Raw genomic sequence first — 7,219 nt, forward strand, 5'->3', positions numbered from 1 at the left:
GCTGCAGGTGATGGGTTCAAACCCAGCCCTGGCCCACTCAAAAAAAAAAAAAAAAAAAAGAGGATTCCTCACTCACTTGTACTACTGGGCAAGACTTTTGTTCATGTTCCTAAGGTTGAGAAGCGAAAATGATCCTTGACCTGAGTTCTGGCTCCTCGTCCAGAACTGCCCCCCAAAGAGAGGCAGAGCTCAAATGACAGAAAGCTCATGCCTAAGCGGCAATGGCCCTTCCTGCCACAGGAAGAGCCAGCATATCCTGAGGAAGCCACGAGTTCTGCAGAGTCTGAGCTGAGCCTGGCCCAGAGGGAGAATAAGTGAATTCGCAACATTCGGGAGTGAGCGGTGTGGCTGAGGCTTTATCTGCTTTAAACACAATCAGACAGAGACTTTGAGCGAGAAGATGAACCGGGGTGAGGAATGAGCCAAGTGTTCCAAGATAGGGTTAGCAAACAAGTACAGACACCCAGGAAAGAAGCTACTTTGTGTAGGTACAAGCACTGGGCTGTGGGGGGAGTGTGGGCACAGGTTAGCGTGCTAGGATTTTGTGCTTGGTACCTTTTGCTGCATAACAAATGATCCCAAAACATAGAGGCTTAAAACAGCACACATTTATTACTTCTCTGTTTCTGTGGGCCAGGAGTCCAGGCATGGTTTAGCTGGGTCCCCTGCTTCAGGATCTGTCCTGATGCTGCCATCAAGGTGCCAGTGGGACTGATACCTCATCTTGTGGCTCAACTGGAAAGGCATCACTTCCAAGTTCACTTGTTTCTCACAAAGTGAGGTGGGGGGGGGGGTCTTAGCTCTTTACCAGCTGTTGGCCAGGAGCTGCCTTCACGTCCCTGCCCTGTGGCCCTCATCAGCATGGCAGCTTGCTTCACCAAAGCACGCCAGCCAAGAAGGTGACTGAGAGAATCTGTTGGAAAGACAGAAGTCACAATCTTTTGTAACCTAATCGTGGAAGTGACATCCCATCACCTGTGCTGTATTTTCTAGGTTAGAAGCAAGTCACAAAGTCAGGCCCAAGGGTATCTAAATGGGGAAAGACGAGGTCAGATAATTGCTATTTGCTGCTGATATAATCTAATTTCTAAGAACAACCCCCTAAAGTTTCAACCAAGAGACTCCTGGAATTGATAAATTCAGCAATGTCTCAGGTTACAAAATCAATGTGCACAAATTGGTAGCTTTCATATATACCAAAAACAGTCAAGCTGAAAATCAAATCAAAGGCACAATCCTTTTGACAACAGCAACAAAGAATATAAATATCTAGGAATGTACTTAACTAAAGAGGTAAAAGATCTGTATTGGGAGAACTCTGAAACACTGAGGAAGGAAATCACAGAGGAGGCAAACAGATGGAAAAACATACCATGCTCATGGATTGGAAGAATCAGCATTGTTACAATGCCTATACCACTCAGAGTGACTTATAGATTCCATGCAATCTCCATTAAGATACCAATGTCATTTTTCACAGATCTAGGAAAAATAGTTGTGTGCTTTGTATGGGACCAGAAAAGACTCTAAGTAGGGGTCTCAGGGGAAGGAACTGACACAAGGCCACTCATAACAGCTAGTGGGGATCATGGGAGGCCCTCTCAGAAGTCTGCCTACAACAGATGGGGAAGCACCTTGAGAAAAATACCTCAGACTATACTTCCTTGTAGACCTAAATCAGTTTTTTAACCTTTTTTTTTTTTTTTATCTTACAGCACACTTGAACCAATAGTTAAGCTTTCAAGGCACACTTAAATTATGTTGATCAAAAATAAAAGAGTAAAAAAAATATGCTTACTGTGCTTTGAACTTTTTTGAAAATAATTTAATAATGATCTTTCATAGCATACCAGTTGAAAATCACTGGCCTAGACTGTTCTTGACCACTATTTAAGGAGGCAGGCTTTTAAGTGAATTAAATGGCAAGAAAGGTTATAGTAATGTTAATCTTCCTAAAATATTCTAGGCCTGATTTCCCAATAGTCTGTGAGGATTGGGTTTAGTTTCCAATGAGACTACCTTTTAAAAATAGTAATTAATTAAAAATAGGCAATTAACTTGTAATTTATCCAAACCAGTGATTCCTCACCTCTGCCCCGTGCCTGGTGAAGTGCACTGCATTTTTCTCAGGAGAGATCTGAGGCTGGTTCAGTTATCTACTGCTGTGTAACATGTCACCCAAAATTTAGTGGCTTAGAGCAACATTTATTGTGTTCTCAAAGCTGCAATTAGGCCAGGTCTCAGTGGAAGCAGCTCATGTCTGCTCCATTTGGCATCAGTTATGATGGCTCATTCCTGGAAGGTTCTGGAGACCCCTTCACTTATGCCCGGCTCTCACCTGGGGCTGTGGTCAGAGTACCCACAGGTAGCCTTTTCTATGTGGCTGATTTGGCTTCCTTGCAGCCTGGTGGTGCCTGGGTTCCAAGGATGGGCATCCCCAGAGAGAGAATGAGAGACAATGGAGGGGGGAGAGAGTATGCCAGGAAGGGGTGTATCCCTTTTATGACTTAGCTGGAAGGTCACCTATTGTTATTCCTGCCACAGTTTCAGGCGTGCTAGATTGAAGGGGGAAGGAACAGAGATCCCATCTCTCTCTCTCTCTCTCTTTTTGAGACAAGGTCTCACTCTATTGCCCAGGCTAGAATGCCTTAGCCTCATAGTAGCTCACAGCAACCTCACACTCTTGGGCTTAAGTGATCCTCTTGCCTCAGCCTCCCAAGTAGCTGGGGCTGTAGGCACCTGCCACAACGCCTGACTAGTTTACCTATTTTTAGTAGAGATGGGGGTCCAGCTTTTGCTCAGGCTGGTCTAAAACTCCTGGGTTAGGGCAATCCACCCGCCATGGCCTCCCAGAGTGCTAGGATTACAGGTATGAGCCACCACCCAGCCTAGATCCCATATCTGGATGGGAGAGTGTCAAGGTCACATTGTAAAGAGGGCATGTGAGATGTGATATATCGGCGCATTCATCTGGGAACATATAATTTGCTACAGAGAGTGAACAAGTCCCACCAGCATCCCATCCCAGAACTCTCACCTGTGTCAGTGACAACAAACATCTAAGGTAAAAAGAAGTAAGCAGTCCTGAGGAAATAAGGTGGCAAGTATTTTGATAAAGAAGAAGAACCGGTCCGTTCTGCCTCATCTCCTGTTGGAGCCAGAGGCTGAGAATGGATCTGGTTTCCTGAACTAGAGTTCAGACCCTACGTTGTGTAGGGTCGCTGGGTCAAGCCTGTGGGTTTGGAATTCTCACCTGGCGGGTTAGTGTAAGGCTTATGCTATTCTGTTGCAGCACAGCAAATTAACATACATTCAGCAGCTGAAAACAGCACTCATTTATTACCTGGGTCAAAAGTCTGAGCAGGCTTAGCTGGACTCTGCTCAGGTTATTACAAGGCTGAAACATGAGTGTCTACAGGTTGGGCACTGAGAGACGAATCTGTAAATACTCCAGAAATTATTGTACCTACCAGCGGAGGCTTCCAACATCAGCTCTTCTCAGCCGCGCGCTGCTAGGGAGATTTTAGCCACCAGAGGGCACAAGAATCACAATCCCCATCTCAAGGGACCATTGTGGGGTTCCAGCTACTTTCTGCCCAAGGACGTCCCGGGTACCCGCGGCATCAGCTTCCTCTGTCTTGAAACGCATTAGAAAAGCAGAGCCTTGGGACCTAAAACCAGATCCGCTGTCAAAATCTGCACTTTGTCAACCTCTTCCTGCTCCTAAGACAATTCATGTGCGCATATGAGGGGGCCTCTCTAACTCAGGGGTTCTCTACCTTGGCGGCATGTTAGACTCAGAGAGGAAAGTCCTGATTTGGGCTAAGTACGACGGCTCAGGCCTGTAATCCTAGCACTCTGGGAGGCCAAGCGGGGAGAATCCCTTGAGCTCAGGAGCGGAGACCAGCCTGAGCAACAGTGAGACCCTGCCTCTACTAAAAATAGAACAATTAGCCAAGAGTTGTGGTGAGCACCTGAAGTCCCAGCTTCTTGGGAGGTTATGGCAGGCAGATTGCTGGAGCCCAAGAGTTTGAGTTTGCTGTGAGCTATGATGATACCGTGGCACTCTACCGAGGATGACAGAGTTAAACCCAGTCTCAAAAAAAAAAAAAAAAAAAAAAAAGAGTCCTGATTTGAGGGTAACACCCCCAGAGAGTCTGATTTCACTGGGCTGGGGTGCAGCTTTGGCCCCCAATTGTTAAAAAGAAAACCTGGGGATTCTCAGGTGCAGCCGAGACTGAGAATGGCAGCTGGTCCCAGTCGCTACACAGTCAGAACCTGGTGTGCACAGGGGGCTCTGGCACACAGGAGAAGGACATAAAGCCCTCAGGAGTCTCCTGGACCGCAGACTCCAGATCTTAGGGGCCTCCTGGTAACAGCACGGTCAGCACAAACAGGGAACGCTGAGAAGTGTTATTCTCTGCTCTGCCAAGTGCTTCAAAGACTCAAACACCAGCTGCTCAGACAGCAATTCTAGTTCCCCGACCCTGTGCCTGGTGATGGTGCTCCCCCAGGTTGCTGGTCTTACCCCCACCCCGCCTCTATCTCCACTGTGGGCTCCTTGAGAGCAGAGAAGGTGATGGTCTCCCTTCAACAAAGCACCATCCACAGCTGCTCTGTGTCCTGGGCAGCCCTCAGCTGAACTTCTGGAAAGAAGGTGCCTGGAAGACAGAGGCGCCCAGGCATGTCAGGAGGGCCTTTGTTTGTTTTTGAGATGGAATCTCTCCATCACCCTGGGTAGAGTGCTTTGGCATCATAGCTCACAGCAACCTAAAACTCTTGGGCTTAAGCGATCCTCTTGCCTCAGCCTCCTGAGTAGCTGGGACTCCGCCCTCTACAACACCTGGCTAGCTTTTCTATTTTTAGTAGAGATGGGGTCTCACTCTTGCTCAGGTTGGTTTTGAACTCCTGAGCTCAAGTGATCCACCTGCCTCAGCCTCCCAGAGTGCTGAGATTACAGGTGTGAGTCGCCTCGCCCAGCCGTCAGGAGGGATTTTGAAACACTTACTGTTTTCCGTTTAAATAGTACTTTACAGGGCCGAGTCCCCTCATAGGAGCACCGCTGTGTATTTGTAATATCCACCTGGGTTAGAGTGGGTTAGCATACACCTGAGGCAAAATGACAGAGACAAGTGGATGTGCTGGAATATGCAGGGCGAGTCAGGCAGAATTAGAGCAAGAAACCACGCTCTATTCATGTTCTTGAATTTCCTACATGCTATTTCCTGGATGTGGCAATAAGCCAGTTTCCGACCATTCTTTTCGAGTGTTTCTGAGAATTCGGTACTTGTTCTTTCTTCTCCATTCTCCTCCCCAAAGTTGTGGGTTTGTTTTGTTGTTCTGGAATTTTCGGCTAACCTCCCACCAAAACGTCCACTCAAGTATTCCATTTCTCATTTTTGATGGAGGATGCAACAGGTTTAGAATTTTCTATATGTGCTGGCTGTACGGATAATGAATTCATTCCGTAATAAGTTTTTTGAATGGAAAAAAATGTATTTCCCATCGTAGCTCTAAGTATTTTACACAAATATTTGGAGAATAAATGATGAATGAAGTAAAGAGACTGCAAAAATAAGTGGAAGCAGACACAGAAAATACACCCAGAGCGAGCTTGCAGGGGGTGAGGCGGGCCGTGGTTCTAACCACCCACCAACGCTAAACAAATGGTGCGCGAAGAAAGAGCCAGAGCACCTCTCGGGAGGGGTTGGTTCACCTTCTCCACAATGGCCGACGCTCCCGAGCCCACTCCCTTCTCCTGCGCCTCTCTAGAATGTATTCTGTGCTCAAACAAAATGCTGTAATGTTCTTAGAAGCATTCAGTCAGCCTTCGGATACGCACATCAATAAAGGTGTCCCCTGCTCTCTGCTTTTCTCTGCCAACTGTCCTTACTGGTCTGGGGTCTCTCCTCCTGAGACATTTGAGGTGCAGGATGGCGGGAATGACATGCCCTCCTTCCAACACGAGTGTTCTTGACCCTCAGGAAGCTCTGAAGCCCCACACTCAGGCCCAGCAGCCCCCCACCCCATTGGCTTTCCTCTCACTCTCTCCCACTTTCCTCCTTGAGAACCAGCCCCAAAGGCCTGCAGGGCTCAGCCCCACCTGCCCCCTGGAGTGAGCACCATGCCTGGCGCCGTGTGCTGTAGGCCTTCTGCGCGGACTCTGGGTTCACATTCTGGGCTTTTGGAGGGCAGGTGATGACAGACAGAGAGGCTACCACCGGCAGGCGCCTGTGACTGGGGAGGGGTCAGGATCTCCGGCTAGAATGCTTCAGGCATAGCATCTAATGTGGAGGAAATGGAAACTTTTTTTTTTTAGATTAAACATAATGAAAACTCTGCTTGTCTGTTCTCAGATCACAAGGAAAGAGACTTCCATGAGGGCATGATAAAGAATGTTTCAACTGGGCCGGGCATGGTGGCTCACACCTGTAATCCTGACACTCTGGGAGTTGAACTCAGGAGTTCCAGACCAGCCTGAGCAAGAGCAAGACCCCATCTCTACTAAAAATACCAAAACTAGTCAGGCATTGTGGTGGGCACCTATAGTTCTGGGAGGCTGAGGCAGGAGGATGGCTTGAGCCCTGGAGTTTGAGCTTGCTCTGAGCTATGACCCCCTGGCACTCTACCCCAGGGCGACAGAGTGAGACTCCATCTCAAAAAAAAAAAAAAAAATGCTGGAACCAATTTGAGGTTGGCTATTATTTGGGGTTAGGATGTAGGCAAATGAAGAGCCCCTGAGAACTGAAATCTTTCCCTTAATATAGCCCCAAACCCAAGGCATTTAAATTCTTCTGCTTCTTCAAGACTCATGCTCCCTCCCTCAGCTTGTCTTGGATAACATCTGAAGGTGGTAGCATTTATTAACCATTTTTAAACACACAGCTCTGCCACAAGGGAAATTGGGGGGTGTTATAGGTATACATACTTTCTAAAAGCCACTGAAACATACATTTGTTATGGGTACATTTTATTGTACATTGTATACCATGTAGTGTACGTTATACCCCAATAAATTGATATTTTAAAAAACTACATCAGAAGATTGGCAAGAATATATATATATATATTTAAGACAGTCTCACTCTGTCACCCTGGGTAGAGTGCTGTGGGTTCATAGCTCACAGCAACCTCAAACTCTTGGGCTCAAGCCTCCTGAGTATCTGGGGCTACAGGTGCCCACTGTGACACCCAGCTAGTTTTTGTATTTTTTTTTTTT

Source organism: Otolemur garnettii, unplaced genomic scaffold (assembly GCF_000181295.1).
Source record: "Otolemur garnettii isolate 467f Iridium unplaced genomic scaffold, OtoGar3 scaffold00100, whole genome shotgun sequence".
Classification (NCBI taxonomy): domain Eukaryota; kingdom Metazoa; phylum Chordata; class Mammalia; order Primates; family Galagidae; genus Otolemur; species Otolemur garnettii.